The sequence below is a fragment of the Felis catus genome, chromosome A3 (assembly GCF_018350175.1).
Source record: "Felis catus isolate Fca126 chromosome A3, F.catus_Fca126_mat1.0, whole genome shotgun sequence".
NCBI lineage: Eukaryota > Metazoa > Chordata > Mammalia > Carnivora > Felidae > Felis > Felis catus.
This window is the reverse complement of record NC_058370.1, coordinates 29048646-29069850: the sequence shown is the minus strand read 5'-3', so window position 1 is coordinate 29069850 and position 21205 is coordinate 29048646. Positions and strand designations below refer to the sequence as shown.

General features: G+C 57.8%; 1 protein-coding gene across 5 annotated transcripts in view; it reads right to left on the bottom strand.

The window, feature by feature from the left end:
- Positions 1 to 3866: 3866 nt before the first annotated feature.
- Positions 3867 to 21205, bottom strand: part of STK35 (serine/threonine kinase 35) — a 44331-nt gene continuing 26992 nt past the window's right edge. For 2 of the 5 annotated variants that reach the window (XM_019826736.3, XM_023251385.2), the window contains exon 4: positions 3867 to 8365. The gene's annotated coding sequence lies outside the window, so the exon portion shown is untranslated. The remainder of the gene's footprint in view (positions 8366 to 21205) is intronic. The other 3 variants (XR_006595305.1, XR_006595304.1, XR_006595303.1) reach the window with 3 other exon arrangements.

Below are 21205 nucleotides of genomic sequence, written 5' to 3'. Positions count from 1 at the left end.
TGCTGTCCACCGTCGGCCCCGCTCACAGACGCTCGCCCCCACCCTGTAGGCGCCCAAGCAGGTTCCTTCCCCTGGGGCTGTGTTCCTACCGATGCAATCTGATCTCATCCATCTACCTACTAAATATGTATCGAAGGCCTACTATGGGCCGTGTCAGGCACTGTTTAAGGAGAGATTATTTACATATACACACACACTTGCATGGGTGATGTATATATGCATGCTATACGAAAGCTTCCTCCTAGTGACAGGGCTACCCAGAAACAGAGAGCATGTTAAAGAGATGGTGACAGTGGTGGTGTTTCTTTAAATAAGGAGGCCAGGGAAGGTCTCTCAGGTGTGTGAGCCGAGACTGATATGAAGCGAGGAGGTAATAATGTGCTGCAGGCAGAGGGGACAGCAGGTGCAAAGGCCCTGAGGTGGAAATGTCCCGTATGTGCGTGTGTGTGTGCGCGTGCTTAAAGGACAGCAATCAAGCCCAGCCCGCCAGAGGGTAGAGCCTGGGGGTGGGAGGTGCTGGGCAGCAAGCAGGTCTGCGGAGTAAGGGGAGGAGGTGGAGAAGTGCCTTATATAGGCCAAGGAGAGGGTCTGGGCAATACTCTACGGGCAATGGAGGACTACAGAGAGTTTTGCACGTTGGCCCGCTTTGATGCTTTAAAAGGAAATCTGTGGTGTTGGGGGCTGGGTTGGGGGCTCGATCTCAAATGCCATAGACCCTCCTTGGGCTCCTCTGGGTGGGACGTGGTGCAGGGACCTCCCAAGCCAGGGAGGTGCTGCAACCCTTCAAGCGGAAAGACCAGCGAAGGGCGAGGGTGCCGTGCCGCTGAGGTGGGTTTGTCCGGGCCTCGCAGGCTCAGGGCCCAGGCCGGGCAGGTCTGACGACCGTGGCCTCCCGCCTTCAGTGGGTCTCGGTGGCCTGGCTCCACGGCCCCCGGAGCTCCCCTCTTTCCCGGTCCGGCTTCTCTGCGCCCTGCTTCCTCTGGCCCTGGAGCGCCTTGCCGGCAGGGCCCATCAGGTTCAGGTCTGGAGGGGAAGGTCAGTGAGGCCCCACGGGGGAACCGGGGGGGACACGCCTCTCTCTGCTCGTGTGGCCAGTGACGCAGACACACTGGGAGCCCCGGGAGCCTCTTCGTTTGTGAGCCCTGCCCTAGTTAGCCCCGGTGCCGGGGACACAGGGCCAAGGAGGCGCCCTGAGGAGTGCCCACCATGTAGCTTGCCGGACAAAACTTTAGTCTTGCCAGCTACCCTATGCAGGGGATAGTTACTCCTCTGCAGAAAGGTCATCTGCCTCAAGGTCAAGGGAGCCAGTAAATAGAGTCAGCCTGCGTTCTTTGAACTCTGCTAGGCACCTCATATTCGCTGGGTCAGGACCGAACTTCCTATTTGCTCTTCTCCCCTTGTCTGCCATCAACAAATCGCACAAGGGCGTAGACGTCTTTACCACGCTAGGAGAAGCACAATAAAAAAAAGAGGGCTAGGAGTGGGGGCCAGGGTATGGGGAGAGCAGAACCCTTTCGCGTCCTTGGCGGGAACGTAAGATAGCGCAGCCTCTTTGGAAAACAGTCTGGTAGTTCCTCAACAATTGCACAGGCCCCAGAGGCCCCACCAGTTCTGCGAGATATGCGTGTGCCCAGGGGAATTAAAACCTTGGGTCTGCACAAAGCCTTGTCCACGAACGTTCACGGCAGCAGTATTCTTGAGAGCCCCCGGACGGAAGCAATCCGATGGCCATCGAGGACGAAGGGGTACATTCTAGAACGCGACGCTTCCCCGACCACAGAACACGATTCCACAGTAAGCGGGGACGAAGCCCGGACGCACGCTAGGACACGGACGGGCCCTGCAAACACGGGGAAGTGACAGGAGCCAGGCACAAAAGGCCACCGGGCATCTGATTCCACTCGCACGGAATGTCCAGAATAGGCAAATTCACCGGAATGTCCAGAATAGGCAAATTCACCGACGAAAGGTAGATCAGCGGTTGCCCAGGGCTGGGGGCGTGCGTTTGGGACAGGGCATGAGAAGTGATTGCTAACGGGTGTGATGTCTTTCCTGAGGTGATAACAACGTTCCGGAATCGGCCGGTGCGAAAGTCGCGCAGCTCTGGATATATGAGAAGCCACGGGCTCGTGCGCTTCAGAAGGGTGAATTATCTCGACCAAGTTATTAGAGAGAACTTGCGGGTCGTTCTTCTCCGAAGCTTGCAGGCTAAGCACGGAAGGATCCTTTGCAGGAAGCTCTGTCCCCCCCACAGCCTCTCAGACACCAAAGCCTGGGCCTGGAATGCGGCGTGCCCACTCTCAGATCAGGCAGGAAGCCTGACTTATCTGTTCCTCTAGCGCACATTCCAGAAGCCTGACTCAGCCTCCAGCACTTTTAGTATTCCTGGGTCAACAAGGTCCCTCCGTCCCGAGTCGGAGGCCGAGTCGTGGGCCCCACGAACACCACCACCGGCCCGTACGGATTGATAAGCTTTGCTTTCCGGAGGCCGCGTGGTACCTTATCAGTCGGCAGACTCCGGGAAAATCCCCAACCTGTCTCCCTGGGAAGAGGGAACTATAGAAGCATTTGCTGGGAGCCTAAGTGCCGGGCCCAGTACGAGGTTCCTATTTAGTCTCGGGTGCCGTGGAGGTAGCAATCATCACCTCCATATTGCTTGCGGACCTCACTTGTGCGGCCAGACGAAATCACCCGTTCCTGCCCGCCAAGTGGCATTAGTTCCCTTCTTCCCCGGTGCGCCAGGCACTCAGCCAGCAGTCTGGATTATTCTGGGCCTCAGTGTCCTCGTCAGCAGAGGGGCACACACCCCGAATCCACCACCAAGGTGGCGACTGAAGCACCTGCCTTTTTTTTTTTTTTAAATGTTTATTTACTTTTGAGAGAGTGTGAGTAGGGGGAGGGGCAGAGAGAGGGAGACACAGAATCGGAAGCGGGCTCCAGGCGCGGAGCTGTGAGCCCAGAGCCCGACACGGGGCTCGAACTCGCGAACCTCAAGATCATGACCTGGGCGGAAGTCGGACGCTCAACCGACTGAGCCACCCAGGCGCCCCGAAGCACCTGGCTTTTAATTAACGCCAGTCCCGTGGAATTAACTGGCTGCTGTTGGCCAGGCAAAGGGAGAGCGGCTCTATGGCCAACCAGTGTGGCCTAGCTCAGAGAGAGCCCTCTGCTCTCCGGACGCGTGGTACCCCCTCAGCTCGCAGAGGTGTTCTGTGCTCCTCTGTCAGCACACCTCCCCCCCACCCCCCCCCCCCCGAGCTTTTCAAGGACAGTCCCCCGTCCCCTTCCCCCTGCAAGACCCTCCTTATCTCTACATTAAAAATCCTGAGGGCCGGAGTACCTGGGTGGCTCAGTCGGTTCAGCGTCCGACTTCGGCTCAGGTCATGACCTCACGGCTCAGGAGTTCTAGCCCCACACCGGGCTCTGTGCTAACAGCTCAGAGCCTGAAGCCTGCTTCGGATCCTGTCTCCCCCTCTCTCTGCCCCTCCCCTGCTCACGCTCAGTCTCTCTCCCCGTCTCTCAAAAAGAAACATTTAAAAAAAAAGGAAATCTCGAGGACAGAACTTTGTGGAAGCAGTGTTGGGGGCTGGACGGGCATTTGAGTGCCTGGTAACACTGGCCGCGGCCCTGGAATCCCCTGGAACCCCTGTGGCGGGCTGGCCAGGCTGGATGGGGTGGGGTGGGAAGCCCGCTCACAGGCCACCAGGGAGATTTCTCACCCAGTGGCCAAGGTCTTCTTTCTTGTCTGGTGCTGTGCCCCGCCCCCCACACCCACCCCGATCCCGGGCCCGGGGAGCCACCGCACGGGCTGACCTCTCCCTCCCCCAAACAGGTGGCAACAAAACCACAAAGCACTCGTTTCCAAATCACGTATGGCTTCTTTGACCCCATCAAATAACTTTATTCACACAAACGTCCCTTAATTTACAAAGCCTCAGTCATTCATACACATTAGGGGGATCCACAGTGTTCAAGGAACTTAAATATAATGTATCATACCAACCCGAGTAAACCAAGTACAAAAAATAGTCATATAAAGTTGTTCACACGTAGGTCCTAGATTACCAGCTTCTGTGCAAAACAAGAAAATAAAGAAAAATAGATTTATCAACTAGTATTCGAAGCTAACTTTGTGCCTGGGCTACTTCGTGCCTCCCTCACCCCCAAGTCAGCCCCACATGAATGTGAAATCGCCCGCAAATGCTCCCCTGCCCTGCTGAAAGACGTCCCCGGGGCACGAAGGATTTCTTTACAATGTTCCTGAACATTCCTTTCCTCTCGTGGCCTCTCGCGGAAAGTGGGGACCCCCCTCCCCCACCGGGGCAACCGACGGCGGCTGGATTCACTTCTCCGTGGGTGGCCGTGGAGGAAACCCTCATATCCCGCCTCCTGCTTTCCCTTCTGAGGGCATCGCTCTAGACAGGAGTCGAGTCCCTGCCCGCCAAGCCCGGCGGGCAGGAGCAGAGACCGGCCCAGCGTCCCAAAGGCCTGGCCTCAGCCCCAAGCTTGGCTGTGGTCAGGCTGACCGGTTCCTAGGTGACTCCAGTAGTGCTGTGTCCGTCTGGGGGCCACCGGACAGGCCAAAGAAGGGGAGAGGAGTTGGGGGAAGCAATCGCCCAGGAGCCCCCGGATGTGTTTCGGGGGAAAGCGGGGAGGGGCGCGAGCAGGATCGAAGGCGAGAGGCGCACTTCAGGGGCAGGGCCGGAAGCCCAGGCAGCAAGGGGCAAGCTGAGGGCAGAGAGTTGGGGGGTCCCCTCCTTACGGGGTAGAGGCCCAACTCCTGCGGTTCCAACCTTCCACAAGAGACTCTGAGGCTGAAACCCAGACACCCAGCCTATTAAGATCCGTCTTCTAAAAAGGTGAACTGCGACAACATAGAAAGACTCAAGCAAAAAGTAACCAGCTGATATGTCAAGGAGCAGAGAACCTCGGAGGAAGGGAATGGTCGAGGCGGGGAATGTCCAGGGGGCAAGAAGGCTGCGAGGAAGGTGGCGAGTGGGTGGTAGTCTTAGCACCGCGGGGTCAGGGTGCGCGCCCGGCCGTCTCTGCCCTCATTTGCTCTGGGCCCACCCCTGGCAGTGCCGTAAAGGAGGCCAGGCCCCGTCGGGAGGCAGATCTCCGCCAGCGTTGGGCACGTTTCTCCTCCAGCTGTAAACAGGGTATTTCTCAAGTAAACATTGAACACACTTCCTCGGAAGGGCAGCCGTCGGGGGCAAGCCCCGTCCGCCCTCCTGTCCTGATGCCTCTGGGAAGAGAGGAGGCTAAGGCCTGGCCCTCAGTCCCCGGTGCCCAGAAAGGGGTCAGACGGAGCCGGTCTTGAGCGAACAGATGGCGGCATCCTCCTGGCTAGAGGGAAGAGGGAGGGGACCTGCTGGGGGGGTGAGAGCCAGAGTCCAGAGTCCAGTCGGTGGTTCTTTTGTCCTCAGCTAAAGGACACCCTATGCCTGGCCGCAACCCTCGGGGTGGGATGGGGCGAGGGGGCAGGGGGACCCTTCCTTCGTGGCTCTCTGTGGGCAGGAATGAGAGTGTGACAGACGGGCACGACATGGACACGGACAGGGAGAGGGATGCCGCGGGCTTCAGGCGGAGCCAGCAGCTCTGGTCAAGGGAGGGCAGTGGAATAAGGCACTATGATCTGTCTCGCTGAGGCCTCGAGCCGAGGGGGGACCTGAGCCCCACACCCACAGGGCTCAGGCCCAGAAGCTCCGTCCTCCGGGCTAACCTTTTCACAGATCCAAGAAGAGAATGACTGCTATTTTAAGGTCTGGAAACTCCTAGAACTTGGACGGGCCTTCCGAAGGCGGTGGCATGGAGAATGAGGGGCCCCTGAGCTGCTGCGCAGGTGGAGAGGATGAAAAGGCAGGAAGCTGACGGGTGGGGGAGGGGGGAAGAGGGGGAAGGTGGCCGAGGAAGAGGATGGGGCTCCTCGGGTCCAACCCTAAGCTGGTCCACTGGCCGCGGGCAGAGCCGGCGCTCTCTTCGGGGTGGAGAGGCAGGCCCTTGGGGCTAACGAGCGGGCCATCCTGAGCCAGGGAAGGAGGCCCCGCCACCAAGCAAGGATCAGCTGAGTTCTGCGAGGGAAGGGCACGCAGAAGCCGGCTATCCCTACCAGGCCACCCGCCTTGTCCAAGGGCACAGACACCCTGGGACCTATAGGGGCTACTCTGGTGCCAAGAGAAGTAACAAAGGGGGACCGCGGCAGCTCCAAGACCTCGCCCAGATGGAGGGAAGGGACCTGGGGAGAGAGGGGGAAAAGTCGAGCAAAAGGTAAATACCTTGTTAGGCCTGAGCCTTCACCAGGGACTTTAGGGCAGGGGCCGCAGGCAGGGAGGGCTGGGGTCGAGTTCGGGGACTGTTTTTCCCATCCGTTCACATACAGAGACAGCAGCCCCCCGAGGGGAAGTGGGGGCCGGGCGACAGGCAGAGAAGGGGAGTGTGCTGTAATTAGGGACACTGCGCTGCCCAACCCCGAGGCGCCCGAGAGGAGACAGGAGGCAGGTGGGCACAACGGGTCTCACCAGGAAGGGAAGGGCCCGGCTCGCACCTGCAGCCCTGCTCCCAGCTGCCAACCACCTGCTTGGTGGGGGCGGGGGGGGGGGGGGGGGGGCGTGGGGAGCAGTACGAAATGTGTTGCGGGGTTGCAGTCTGGGGGGTGGCGTCGTGTGGGTCTCTCCCAAACTCCCGGCTGCTTTGGGGTCGGGGGGGGGACCCCCACCTTGGTCACACACCAACCCGAATGCCCTCCAACTACCTCCGCCTATCGATCCTATGCTGGTTTAGAGAGAACAGAAAACAAACGTGAGACAATTCCTTTCCCCTTCCCCCAACACCCTTTCCTGCTTGGCCGTTAGGGGGTGAAAAGCCTCTCAAGTGGCCCCAGCAGCTTCTGGGTGACAGGAACCACACAAGGCCAGTCCCCGTGCCCCTGCCAGGGTTCAGAAGCCCGAGAGGAGGGAGCTGCGAGAGCCCTGCCAGAGAGCATGGGCGGCCAGACAGACCACAGCCCGAGCAGACACTGGTGGTGAGGTCCACGGGGTGGCGCTGGGGAAGCTTTAAGGTGGCAGGTCACAAACGGGCACCTGACAGCCGCAGGGGGTCTACCCCGTCCCCTTCTCTGCTCTCGGCAGGTCCCTTCTTTCCTCACCAGACACGCTTACGCTGAGTGGGGACACCTAACGGTAAGTCCCTAGGGGTGAGGAAGACGGCACCTGACCCTGTCTCCGGCCGTGGTACCACAGGCCCACACGCGGGGCACACCCTTCGCGGGGAGAGGACAGTGGCAGGCAGTTCAGGACACCCTGTTCTTATGGCAATGGTCACAACGGGATCTCAGGGACTCAGGCAGTCTCTGTGACAACAGGGAGGTTTGGCGGGCACATGTGGGAAGGGGACGATCCAGGAGGCAAGAGGTGACGGGCGCTGACCTCACAGGAGTGACAGCTGCCTGCGGAAGACCCGGCCGTGTCCCAGGTAGAGGTTTGGCACAATAGTTTTTTCCTGGGGCGGGGTGGGGGTGGGGGGTCTTCCTCAGGGAGGGAGACCCGATAACAGAAAGGTAGGCTTGTCGAGCTGGGCGGGGCTGACACTCAACCACTAGGAAGCTGGGGGAGGGAGGAGAGGGGGGGAGTCACCTCGATCCCCCCGCCTGCCCCCGCCACCCGCGGACTCCCACCACTGCGTGTCCTGGCGTGGCCCAGAGTTTCCAGAAGCCGAAAGAGAACAAACCCGCAGTTTGGACTTTCTTGAGTTCTCCTGGCCAAACCCTGTCTTCCTCTTCCAGGTGGTTCTTCGCCTCTGATCATTTCTAAGGCCCGAGGGCGAGCGAGGAGCAGCACGGCAGTGCCCGCGTCTGGTGGGGGACACGGAAGGACAGCCCGCGGGCCGCCTCCTGTCTTCACGCCCCCGTGGTGGGACCGACCCCCCGCCCCGCTCTGAGGAAGTGAGGTGTTGGAAGCAGAACCGGGGGATGGGTAAAACCAAGAAGACAGAGGGAAAATAAAGGAACAAAACAAAATAGCTCCCTAACCCCTTATAAAAATTAAAAATGAAATTTACACATATGCTTTGTCCGTGTCGTTTCTCCACAGCGTTAGTTTCTTGCTCTTCTGAAGTCTTAATCGTTTAAATTAAAAAAAAAAAAAAAGAAAAAAAGAAAAAAGAAAAAAAAAAGGACAAAAAATGAAATAAGATTAAAAAAAAAAAAAAAATGAAGCGAAACTAAAAGGAGGGGGGGAAATCCCAAACAAAAGCTTCACATTGTCGGAGATCCAGCTGTTGGGAGATCGCCAACCGACCAAGCCGCCGCCTGCATGCTCTGCCGTCCTCTGTGTGAGACGTGATGAGACTGTGGGTCCCGAGGATCAACCTGGAGGACAGAAGGCAGGGGATGAGTGGACCCAAGGCTGGGGATTTAGGCTCCAGCATCCGACCACAGGACGGCAGGACCTGTCATGTGCTGGGGGCCGGGGAGGTTCCTGTATTCTCCCCCTGCTAGGGAGTAAATCTAGTTATGCTATAACCCACCCTGCTGTAGGGACACGCTATTCTTTCTTTCTTTTTAATTTTTTTTAAATGTTTATTTATTTTTGAGACCGAGAACGAGTGGGGGAGGGGCAGAGACGGGGAGACACAGAATCCGAAGCAGGCTCCAGGCTCTGAGCTGTCAGCACAGAGCCCCCACGCAGGGCTCGAACTTGTCAACCTCGAGATCATGACCTGAGCCCAAGTCAGACGCTCAACCCGCTGGGCCACCCCGGCGCCCCGAGACGCGTTATTCTTTCTCACAGAGGGAAACTGAGGCACAGGTTAAATTACATGACTGACATCACGCACTGACCGAGGGGCAGGCCCTGGCCGGGAACCCAGGCTTGTGGGCTGCAGCTACAACTCTGATCACGAACTCCTTCCCTATGCTATTAGGAAGAGTTGCCACGGGACCCCAGCTGTCCGTCCCTGCGGGCCCTGGCCCACTGTCCTCCTCGCCCTGATTGTGCCTCGTGGCCATGCTCTCGAGTTGACTTACCCTATCTCACAGACAAGTGAGGTTCGGGTCCCTGAGAACCTGTAGCCGAAGCTCTCAGGTCTCCAGAGGATACAGCATCCCACAGCCACGGACGAACAGGGGTGACTCGGGGCCGTGGTTTAAGAATGAGGTTCTGGAGCCAGAACCTGCAGTGGTGAACAGGTCCTGCCACTTGACCACGGGGTAGATTTACGTCCTCCGCCCTGTGGTCCCATCGCCTGTACCAAATCGCAGGCTATGATGAGGACCAAATGAACGAATACACGTGACATTAGAAACAGTGCCTGGGGCGCCTGGGTGGCTCAGTCGGTTGAGCGTCCGACTTCGGCTCAGGTCATGATCTCGCGGTTCGTGGGTTCGGGCCCCGCGTCGGGTTCTGTGCGGACAGCTCGGAGCCCGGAGCCTGCTTCGGGTTCTGTCTCTCCCTCTCTCTCTGCGTCCCCTCTCTCTCCTTCAAAAAGAAACATTAAAAAAGAAAAGAAAGAAAGAAACTGCGCCTGGCCCTATTATGACTAGCTGTTGTTTGGGAACGGCCTTGGGTCTCGGGAGCAAAACCAGCCACCAGCCTTTCAGGGACCTGTTTTCTTGGAGGCTGAGAACACAAGAGCCTGCGGAGATTAGCCTTGGGCCAGCCCCTGGCTCCAGCCTGGCTGTCCCCATCTGAGCTAAGCAGAACCCCGTCCTAGGCAGGCCGGGTACCCAGGGCAGCAACGCTCCATCTGTGTGGCACACGGCCTCATCTCGGGGTTTTGGAGTGCCTGCTCTCACCCTGAACAACTGAATCACACAAGTCTTCCACGGCACGCTTGAAATCCCTCCAAATCCTCCCCCCCCCCCCCCCCGACGGGCCTCACTGTTGGATACGCTCCGTCCGGCCTGAAAGGTCTGCCCTCCCCGCCCAGCGCCCTGTCCACTGTCTCTCGCTGCCCCTGCAGCCCGACCACACAGGCCTGTCGTCCTCAGGTCCCGGGGAGATGCCTGGCTAGTCCTCACGAGAGGCCGTGGGGTCCGGCAGTTTTAGACAATTTGTTTCCTGTCAGCCTGTTTCCTCCTGGGCGAAATGGGGGTGGGGGGGTGCTTCGTTAAGGTCTGACTTGAGTAAGTGACTGTAAACTACCTCACCCACGGTGGGAACTGACTTACTCCGCGAACCTGTCCTCCCCTCGTCGCTGGCCAGAAATCACGAATGTGTGAGATCTGAGCAGGTTGTAGTCCTGTGACCACCAGAACTGCTCCTAGCTGTGGGTGAGGGGAGCAGGGGAGTCCCTGCTGGAGAAGTGCACCGGCGCCTTCTGGAAAGCCATCTGGCCATGTGTTCTCAGAGCTTCAGATGGGTGTAAGACCTCTAGACCCCAAAATTCCACTTCTAGACCTAGTTTAACGGATCATCTTAAAACATGAAAAGGGCTTTACGAATAACGATGTTCACTGGAGTGTTATTTAAATTTTGACGCAACAACCCACAAATCCAAAAATGAAAGATTGAAGCCAATGATCCATCTACTCAGTGATATAATTACAGAGGAAACGAGGCTGTGTGGTGTTTTGAACATACTTCCCAGGGTTAAGAAAGACGCAGGTTACGAAGTTCCGTGGCAGACGGTACGGCCATCACTGTGCAACAACCAAAAACCTCCAAGTGGATGGAAATTGGCACGAAATACGTCGAAACGTGGTACTTGTCACGGGTGTGTTTTCTTCTACCCCCCACTTAGGAGCGAGGACACGTCGTGTTTTCATGCTTTGTGATGGGAAAAATCGCGCACTCTAACGGATAAGAAAAGCGGGCAGCCCCCAAGGAAGGTTGGGGAGGAGCAGCCCAAGACGCCAGACCCAGGCTCTTTTCTGGGCTCTTCCACACACAGTGCACGGCGAGAAATTGCCACATCTGTCAGGTGCGGTTAGACCGTGCAATGCCTCCTCTAGTTCAAGGCGAGGGAGGGGGCTCCCAGGGTCTGCAGATGAGTCAAGTGGGGAGTGCATTATAAAGGCACTTTTCGGAGAAGTATTTGATCTGGAAGAAAACACTGGGCTTCTCAGCCCCAACCTTTTCCTCTGCTGCCTCTGCTTCCCTGCAGTTAGGTCCCCTCAATCGACAACAACAAATCCACTGGCGGGTCTGGTATCCCAGTTTCTGACTTGGAAAAATAAAATCATCATTAGCACACCCTGGGATGATGTAGAAGCCACCTCAAACTCTGGCTTTATTCAGCCGTGCCCGCTGCCTCCCGGCCCCATGCTTTCAAGATGAAGCAGAGCAACCAGCAGCCAGGGGGCGGGAGGGCTTGGGGGGAATCTCACCATCCAGGACATCCTAAGTCCGTGTAAAATAGGACAAGAAAAGCCCGGGAAATTGTAGGCTCGTGTGTGATCTCCTAAGATAATCTTTGGGACCACCGACGACCAGTTTCAACCCTGCCTTCCTCCCTCCCCTGGCAGGACGCAAGCTGAGGACACCCTGCTCGAAGGGATGCCCAGCAGCAGAGAGGTGGCCCACGGCAGCAGCAAAGCAGTGGTCGAGGAGGCGGAGAGATTCAGAACCCGGGACTCCCTTGTATACACTGAACGAGCAGAACCAGAGTGTGCCCATGGAAGGTCAAACCAACAGCACAGCTCTCCGCAAGCGCTCCCGAGACACCAGCGTGCAATGACCGCTGTGATCACCGGGTCCCCTGCCAGGAAGCCAGGCGGACATTTCCCACCGGCTCCTCCCCCCTCCCCCTGCTTGGGCACGGGGTCTGGTCCTCCCGGTAGGACGGCCCAGGACGGCCTAGAGGTCAGGGTCTTCCCTGGGGCAGCGGTGGGGTGGGGGTGGGGGGGCAGGGACAATGAAAGTAAGAGGGCTGTCTTCCAGGAAGAGGACCTTGGTTTTGGGTTTCTCTCCCATCTCCCATGACAGAAGGTCCTCCGACCCTCTTATGGAGCCAATGGCAGCGGCCACACCAGAACACAGGATCTGCGGTCACGAGTGGGAATGGCTCAGACCACCCAGTTCCGGGTTAAAGCAGCAGCGGACCCTCCCGGGCACCTGCTGGAACAACGAATGGGCCCCGGGCTTCATCCCAGCAGACGTCAGACCCAGATCCCCGACTGCCCCTTCCGTTCTCAGCTTCACCCAGGGGCTGCCTCATCCCTCCCAGTGGAAAGCTGACCTCCGACCACAGAGCCCTCTTGGGAGGAGGCTGGGGCACAACGAAGGGTCGTGTGTGATTAACCTACAGATGACGTCAGCAGCACACTGCGCCGTTCGCCTCCCTGGCCATCTCATTCGGTGAGGATGACTGCCCCATTTTAACAAGGGAACAGGCCCAGAGAGAGGCCACAGTTCACCTCCCGCCACAGAGCTGCTGAGCAGCAGACGCGGCACCGAATCCAAACTTCCCCGGTGTCCCTGCCCAGTCTTTCAGCTCTGACGGCCCGCACTTGGTGCTCCCAGAGCTGCCTGGCCGGTGGCTTCCGACAGCCTGAGTCTGCGATGGTCCTGGGTCGGGGGGAGAGGGGCCGGGGAAGGCGTGTTGGCAAATCCTGCGCTTTCTTATTTCGGCTCTCGGATGAGGGCCCCTCAGCACATCCAACCTGATTTCTCTGTACTTATCGTAACAGCAATCACTCACGGGGCACTAACATGCACGTGCTACGGGTTTTGTAGGGAACAACCTATCAAGGCGGTGTTCAGCTCTCTTACGCTGCCACCCAGCGTGTCCCCTCGCGGAGCCCTCAGCCAACCACCCGGTGACGCAGGACCTATCGTCACCCGGTTCCAGAGAAGCTCAGAGAACAAGGACGGCGCACGGCGAGGGGGGCAGGAGGGGAAAGGGTTTGGGCCTAGGTCGGCCTCCCCCCCCAGCTCCTGCTCATAGCATGTCACGGTCACGGGAAATCCCTTCCCTGGAGCTTAAAACCCACGTAATCCCTTCATTTACGGACACGGTCACCCAGGAAAGGGTTCACGGACGGCCTGGGGTCTCGAGCCCATCACGGGATGCGGTGTTCCTCTGCCAGCAAAGCAGTTGTCTGGTCTGATCAAGGAGACCGGGGAGCAAAGTGCTCCCATTAATGCCACCAGCAGTTTGGACAACGGGAGTGGGGGGGGGGGAGCGTGGTGGCAGCGAGGATGACGGTGCAGGATGGATGGGCTCCCATGCCCCCTCCTCCCGCCCCCCCCAGGATGCAGACGCGGAACGCCCGGGTGAAGAGGGGCCGGCCCCGTACTCCAAAGGTGCGGCCTTCCTACTCTGTTGATGTCAAAAGGTCATGCTTTTTTTAATTTTTTTTTTTTCAACGTTTATTTATTTTTGGGACAGAGAGAGACAGAGCATGAACGGGCGAGGGGCAGAGAGAGAGAGGGAGACACAGAATCGGAAACAGGCTCCAGGCTCTGAGCCATCAGCCCAGAGCCCGACGCGGGGCTCGAAATCACGGACCGCGAGATCGTGACCTGGCTGAAGTCGGACGCTTAACCGACTGTGCCACCCAGGCGCCCCAAAAGGTCATGTTTTGATGGAACCAGTTGGGACTGATTGGTGATCCCCCAACTCCTATACTCCGCCTCCTCCTTTCAAACTGCACAGGGGGTCCTTCAAAATGCGCAGGTCTGGGAGCCGCAGGATTTAAAAGCCTCCAGGAGCCAAGCCTACCTTTTAACTCCGTTATCTTCACTCAAATGCTCTATCGGGGAAACAGCACAGGCTGAGGTGGGCGGTCCTGGGTTCAAATCCTGCCTCTGCCGCTCACCAGCCATCTGAGCCTCCTTTTTCCTTACTGGCCGATGGGGTTTATCCTTTCAGGGTCTGCCGCGAGGATTCAAGGGAACTGCCCGCCCCAGCACTCGCCACCGGGCGGGACACCGGGACGGGCTACCGTGTTGTTAGCTGTGTTAACGGTCACTGCGGTTCTCAGACCCAACTGTACAGCTTATCCAGAGATGGGGCTTAATTCAGGAACTTTCTGCCCCATAAATTCCATATGGAGACGTAACATGAAGGCAGCAGATGGAGTAGTGGAGGAGAGGGGCGCTCTCCAAGCACCTTCTCTGAAAGCGAGCCCCTGCCTCAAGGAGTGTCAGCGGGCAAAGGTACCCTTGGCACCCTTCAACCGGCTCAGGCCTCAAGATGGAGTTTTAATGTTTATTTTATTTTTTGAGAGAGAAGAGAGACAGACACGCAGAGCGCGAGTGGGCGAGGGGCAGAGAGAGAGAGGGAGACACAGAACCCGAAGCAGGCTCCGGGCTCTGAGTTGTCAGCAGTGAGCCCAAAGCGGGGCTCGAACCCACGGACCATGAGATTGGACACTTAACCGACTGAGCCACCCAGGCGCCCCTCCTCTCATCTGTTCAACAGAAAAGGAAACCATCTGGTTGGCAGGCCCATACACTAAACACAGCACAAACTCAAGTTGCAGTGTTAGGAACTCAACTCTTACGCAAGCTCTCCCCGCAGTCCGGGGTGGTGGTGTCACCATGGAGTTAATGATGCCTCTGACAGCTACACACCATGCAAGGTCTCATCAGTAATGTTTCCTTTGCCCCCAGCGAGGGGCCGTGTAGGAACCGTCTCCACTTTACAGATGGGCAAACCAAGGCTCAGGGATTCGTTTTCAGCCTATCACATGCCGCGGAGGCACCAGAGGCAAGAGGATGGCAGGGTCACAGAGGGGCAGTCCCCTCCCAAGTAGGATCAGCTTCAAACCAAGTCATTCCTCACTTGTTTAATACACCAGAGCCGCTGGCTTTTCTCCTATTCAGCAATCGACATGCCCGCCCCACTTCGGCGGCCACGGCAACACCGTCTGTCCCCTCACTGGCAGAGGGACCGAGGCCAGGAGCCAAGCTTTCTGACGTACCATTTATCTAAGGCTTTGTTAGCAACCGTGGGGCTCGGAGTGGGGCTGTTCCACTAGGGAAAACCTTGCCACGAGCGGCCCATGGCACAGCACACGGGCGGGGTCCTGGCATGCGTTACGGTCTCTGAGCCCCGACCCGGAGGCGCAACGGAGGCGCCAAGTTTAGAAGCAGGTGCCGAACGTGGGGAGAAGACAGACCATTCGTGGAGCATACTGTTACAGAGTGGCAGAGGGCTAGTGCTGTGTCAAGAGTCTGGGCTTCGAGGGAGATCTAAAATGGATACCCCACCTTTTCCCATTACTAGTCGGGGCCCCGGAGCCTCGGTTTTCTCAACTTACAACGTGGACGTGCCCGCATGGGTACACGGGCACGGTGGGGGGTGCAGGAGGTCACGGACGTGCGGGGATGGCCGCGTGAGACCACACCCCAAACCACAACCTCACGGCACCACCAGCTGAGACAAAAATGCCTGGCGAGGCGACTCGGCTTCAAGTCAGCCCTCTCTCGAGGGGACAGCCTCCTTTCTGCTTGGGGCCTCAGCAAGTGCTGGTCTGGCTGCGTCTTCCCCTGGCCCTCGACCTGCCCCCTCGCTGTCCCGAGACCACACTCACCCTTCCAGGCCTTTTCCGCATGCTTCCTCCCGGAGGCCCCAGTCCCTGCGCTCCGGCGAGCAGACACGGAGGGACCACAGACCCCCACGAGCCAAGCCGTTGTGCTCTCCTCTTTCCACCGCTAACCCCAAGCTGCCTTAAAGGACAGGACCGTCCTGTGCTTCTCCTGAGCCTCTCGGGCTGCCAAGCCCAGAAGGAGTCCAATCCTGGCTGACGGACAGGAACTGGGTGTTCACACGAGGCAGTAAGAGCATTAATTTACAAACCCCACAGAATCATTCGGCGTGACAAGATCTTAACGCGAAAATATGGTTACGAAATCCCTGCCTGTAGTGGGGGTCCCACTGAACGTCCCCCACCAAGCTGGGTCAAGAGAGATGCTCGCCCTCACCTTGGAAAACCGGGCCACTTGTCCAGGCTCCAGCAGGTGGCAAGGCAGGAGCTGGGATGCTGCTTGTGCAAGCGGGCCACACCATGCCGCCCCCACATACCTTCCGAGCTGGGTGGAGAGACCAGGCGCACAGGGATGAAGGGTTTCCCCGACATGACATCGCCTACCCGTTACAGGACTGGGGGGCTCCCCGGCCGATTTCGGCCCTCTCCCCCATCCCCTCCCTTACTGCCCTTCTGTTCAGTCTAGAGAGGGAAGCCTGAAATCCAGGGGTGGCCACCTGGAAAATGCAACAATGCTCAACGACGCGCCTTGGCCGGCCAGGGAGGGGGTGGCGGTGAGCCGGCCGGGGTCCTGTCGGGCAGGGCGGACACCCACACTCTACACTCGAAGCACGCGGGTTGTTGCAACAGGTGGTGGCAGGGCGGAGAGGGGCAGGGCAGCCTCCCCCCCTCCCGAGGAACCAAACACCAGCTCTCCTGCAGCCAGCGGCCCACCTCTGTCTCAGAGGCCACCTGCCCTGTCTTCAGCATCCTCTTTACCCACTCATGCGTGTCCGGAGGAAGCAGCCCCAGGAATTCTGAAAGGCAAACCGTCACCCAGGCTGTAACGGGCACAAACCCAACTACAGGAATTTACTCCTGCGCTGCAATCCGCTAAGAGACACTTAAGGTAAAATGCGGAAAAATGATACAGGACCTCGCCTGGCCTTGGGAGAACCCGTTTCCGGTCACCTAGCTTTCCCTGCTGTTTGCCGAGGATCTCATTTCTTCCTGGGCCACCAGGGCGCTTGGGAGCAGGGCAGGGGTTCTAAATCTGGGGTCCTCGGAACTCCAAGGATGCACGGGGACCGTAAATGCCCTGAAGCCACATGAAGTATCACAGTGCGTGTCGGTCCTGGGCCTTTTTCTCGAGGGACAGCTCCAACACTCAGATTCGGAGAAGGGCCCGCGACGCAAGGAATCTTGAGAGCCATGGGCACCTCTGCGGGCTCCTTATCTATCAGAGCAAAAACTCTGAGCAGAAAGCAATGCTGGAGGGCTTACTGGGGTTCCCCACCGCACAGGTGAGCACGACAAGCCAGGCCGGGGCTCAGGGCTGCGGGGCGCACTGCTGGGGGGCAGGCTCCGGCTTTACTGGGCCAGAGCCCTTCCTCCAGGTGGGCTGGGGAAGATCCCCTCCCTGCAGATGTTCAAGGCAAACCACAGACTCCTCTTTTTTTAATTTAATCTTAATGTTTATTTATAATTGAGAGACAGACAGAGACAGAGCACGAGCATGGGAGGAGCAGAGAGAGGAGACACAGAATCCGAAGCCGGCTCCAGGCTCCGAGCTGTCAGCACAGAGCCCGACGCGGGGCTCGAACCCACCAACCGCGAGATCATGACCTCAGCCGAAAAGTCAGTCGCTTACCCGACTGAGCCACCCAGGAGCCCCAAACCTGAGACTCTTAGAGCGGACAAAGGCCGTGGGGAGGAGACAGGCTCTGTGCCGAGTCAGCTGAGCTCGATCGGTGGCCCACTTACCACAGTGAGGACACACACTGTCGCGGCAACAGCTGGCAGGGCCTGGTTTGCTGAGCGAAAGGGGAGCGGGCAGAGCTTGGAGCCAAGATGGCGAGCGGCTGCAAACAGATGGCAGCCTCATCCCCAGGATGTCAGCCAGGTCGTCCAGGGCAGGGAGCGTTTCCGCATACGACGCAGCCAGCAGGTACCACGGAAGCTTGCAGACTCCGAGCCCGGGACGGATTACAGCAGTGTTCCTGTCGTCACCGCTGTGGACTTGCCTAATAGTGTTTCAAACCTTCCCATTCCTCCAAGTGCACGGCCCCAAAGCTTGCCAGATGCCCAAAAGGAAGTATTTTAATTTTTTTTAAATATTTTATTTATTGCTGAGACAGAGAGAGACAGAGCATGAGCAGGGGAGGGGCAGAGAGAGGGAGACACAGAATCCAAAGAAGGCTCCAGGCTCTGAGCTGTCGGCACAGAACCCGACGCGGGGCTCGAACTCACAAACCACGAGATCATGACCTCAGCCGAAGTCGGACGCTCAACCGACTGAGCCACCCAGGCGCCCCCCTCAAAAGGAAGTACTGGCAAGACCCAAGAGTCGGACATTGGAAGGTTCTCTGGTGACCAGCAACCACAGGACTGTACCCCGCATCACCCCCACCTGGGTCCAATCTGAGGATGCAGACCCACTTAAAGCCGGTCTTCCTGGCCTTGGGAAGTCACCTCGGGAGACCCTCAGGAGCCAGGGAGCACGTGACCTGGTACACAGGTACCGGCTGGTGCTCCAGATGAACTAAGGGGGAACTTTCTGTCTGCAGAAACAGCCCTGGTAATTGGCAGTCGGGTACAGGGACACCCTGACTAATTCCCCTCCTCAACTGATTAAGCGCGGGGACGAAACGATCGCTACCAAGGGCCTCAATCGGTCCCCGAAGAGACTGAGGTGCAGCTGTGGCTGCTGTGATGAACAGACAAAGGGCTCCGGGGAGAATTCTCCTCACTGGCCCCCTGCCAGGAGGAGATCTAAGGTGCGGGCACAGCTAAAGGGAAGAGGTGGTTCTTCCATATGGTGATGGGACAGTTGGTGGTTATAAAAGGCAAGACTCCGACGAGGTCATGCCCACAGTGGTCTGGGCAAAAGGAGACCATATGGATTTCTGGCTACAGCCACCAGGCGGAACGAAGCCCGGCGTGCCCAGGGGAACTCACTGGGGCCACTTGCTAAGGGGCCTGGCGCTCTCTCAGCGAAAAGAAGAGCCCTGCGGATCGCTAGCGGAAAGCCACGTGAAAACGAATGATCAGCCCGTACGGATTTGGTGAAAACAAACAGGCGGATCGAAGGCCAACGCACCAAGCTGCCGGTTAACCGAGCTACGACTTGCGTCAGGCCCTTCCTGCTTCTCGTGCATGGAGTCTTCGCAACAGCGGACGGTGAACGGCCGTGTCCAACGGGTACCACTGAGCAGATGGGAAGTGGGGACCCAGAGAAGTTAGGGGGCTTGACCAAAGTCACCCAGCTAGGAAGCGGGAGGGCTGCAATTCAAACCTAGATTTATCAGCATACCAGATCCCCAAGCAGGTGCCTTCCTGGCACCAGTGTGGAAGCGCCGGGCTCCCGATGGCTTCCCCGGGTGTGGCCCCATCGCCCTTCACGGGCTCAGGAAAGGGCTGTGCCGTCTCGCACCTTCTGGAGGCTGGCACGGTCGGGTGTGGCATCTCCTCCCTCCCCCTGTGCGACTGGCTCATCTGCCGAGAATAATACAGCCTTGTATACAACCACTGCCACCCACCCCCCACCTTTTCTCCAGGGCGAAGGTCACCCTCCTTAGGTTGACATTCAAGGCTCTCGGCAACTTCACGCTATTTCGCTCTCCCACTGCACCGCTGTGTGAACCAACCCAAAGACCCGCTCTTGACACAGATTCTCAATGTTCTCATGCGGTGTCCCTTGCTAAGAACACCCGTCGGCCCTCCTTTCTTCAATGGCTACCTTAAGTCACAGGTCCCACATGTTGCCATTACCCACTTTCTCAACCAAAAGCCAGTGCTACCTCTGCTGAGCTCCCAGGAGCACTGAGCACCGGGCCGTTAGGCTTGCTAACGTGACCTGTCTTCAGAAGCGGGTGGAAAAGAGCAGGGACACCTCTAGCCCTGGAGGTGGCATTTGCTAGCCACGTGGCCAGTGGGGCAAGTCACTTCCTGTCTCTGGAGTGGAAAGGACGCCATACCCAGGACGCACGTGAGGTTTTAACAAGATAATAAACATAGTGGGAGAGTACGAAGTCTGGCCAACGGCATGTGCTCAGGAAGCGAGTGAGTAAGACAGAAAGAGAGAGAGAGAGACAGAAAGAGAGAGAGACAGAGCCCCCCATCCCCTGCCCTCACGCCTTACGATAATAATAAAGACTCCAGGCTGTACCAGGCCTGTTCCTACGCAGAAGCAAATACAGCAAAGGCAAGGCCACCAGCAGGAAGCATCTGTAAAGGAGTAAAGAAACGGACGGTTCCAGGGAAAGAGATGCGAACAGGCAGGGCCAGCTTCTACCCTGTGCCCCACATGCCTTGAAAACCAAGGCGTCTGGGGACAGCTGAAGGACTGACTTTGAAGCCCCTTTCCCCGTGTCAAGTTCAGGCCACGGGGCCGCCCCGCAGCTCTTGGTTCTTGCACAGACATGCCCGAAGGCAACCGAGGGCAGAGGACTCCCCCGCACCTTCTCCCCCTGTACTCCTGTCCTTAACCCAAAATAGAAAGTAGTTCCCAGTTTACAAATTAAAGTAGCTCTCAAAATCGATTTTATAGCCAGCAATCATGGTCCTGATGTTATAATAACCACACCCACACACACACACACACACACACACACACACACAAACCCACAAAGAGCGAGATGCCAGCACTAGGAAGCTGCTCTCTGGCAGAACCAGCAGCCTGCCCATGTGACAGGACGCTGCACAGGTTTTCAGCTCTGAAAAAGCAAAAGTAAATACAAAAAAACAACAAAACGCTATGTTCCTGGGACATAATTATAGCAGAGTGCATATGCAAATCAAGACAGAAGAGCCAGACACATCAGTCACCTAATGAGAAGCTAATTACAAAAGAACAGATCACAGGAAGGCAGGGTAATCAAACGAGGGCTGCGAAGGCAGCCTCGGGTCTCAGGGGGGCTCTCGGGGCTCAAGAAGGTATCCCGTGTTTAGCCCCAAATTTGGGATCCAATGGCACCTCAAAAAAGACCCAGAAAATCACACACAACTTACCAGTTGCCTGTCTAGAGGAGAGAGGATGGGTTTATGGCCACAGCTCCAAGATATATCTGTGTATTTTCCACCCCCCAGAGCCCCTCTCCTCCTGCAGGGTTCATGGTCTCTCGTACATGGCTCTGACCCCCAGCCCAGAGATTCACGGAGCCACCCCTACCTTCATCTCCCTCATTCGGTCCACCTGCAAGCCTCCGGCGATTTCCAAATGCACCCCGAATTCACTCTTCCCCGTCCCATGCACCATCCACCCTAACCTGGGAAACTCGACTTCCCAGTTGCCCACCCTGTCCCACCCGGGTCTGGACTTGCCCTCTCCAACCCTGGCCATAGAGCCACAGCGCTCCTGTAAACACGGAAACCGATGGTTACCGGTGCAGGGACTTACCACCTCCAGAGCCTCACAGATCAGGCTCCTGTCTCCTCCACCTGCCCCTACCGATTCATTGCCCCCCTGCCTGGCAGACACCTCATTCCTCAGGTCTCAGTTTCAATGTCACCTCCTCTACAAGACTTTCTCAGACCGCCTCGGGCAGGTCCCCTATCTTCTGCTATTTTCTCTACCCG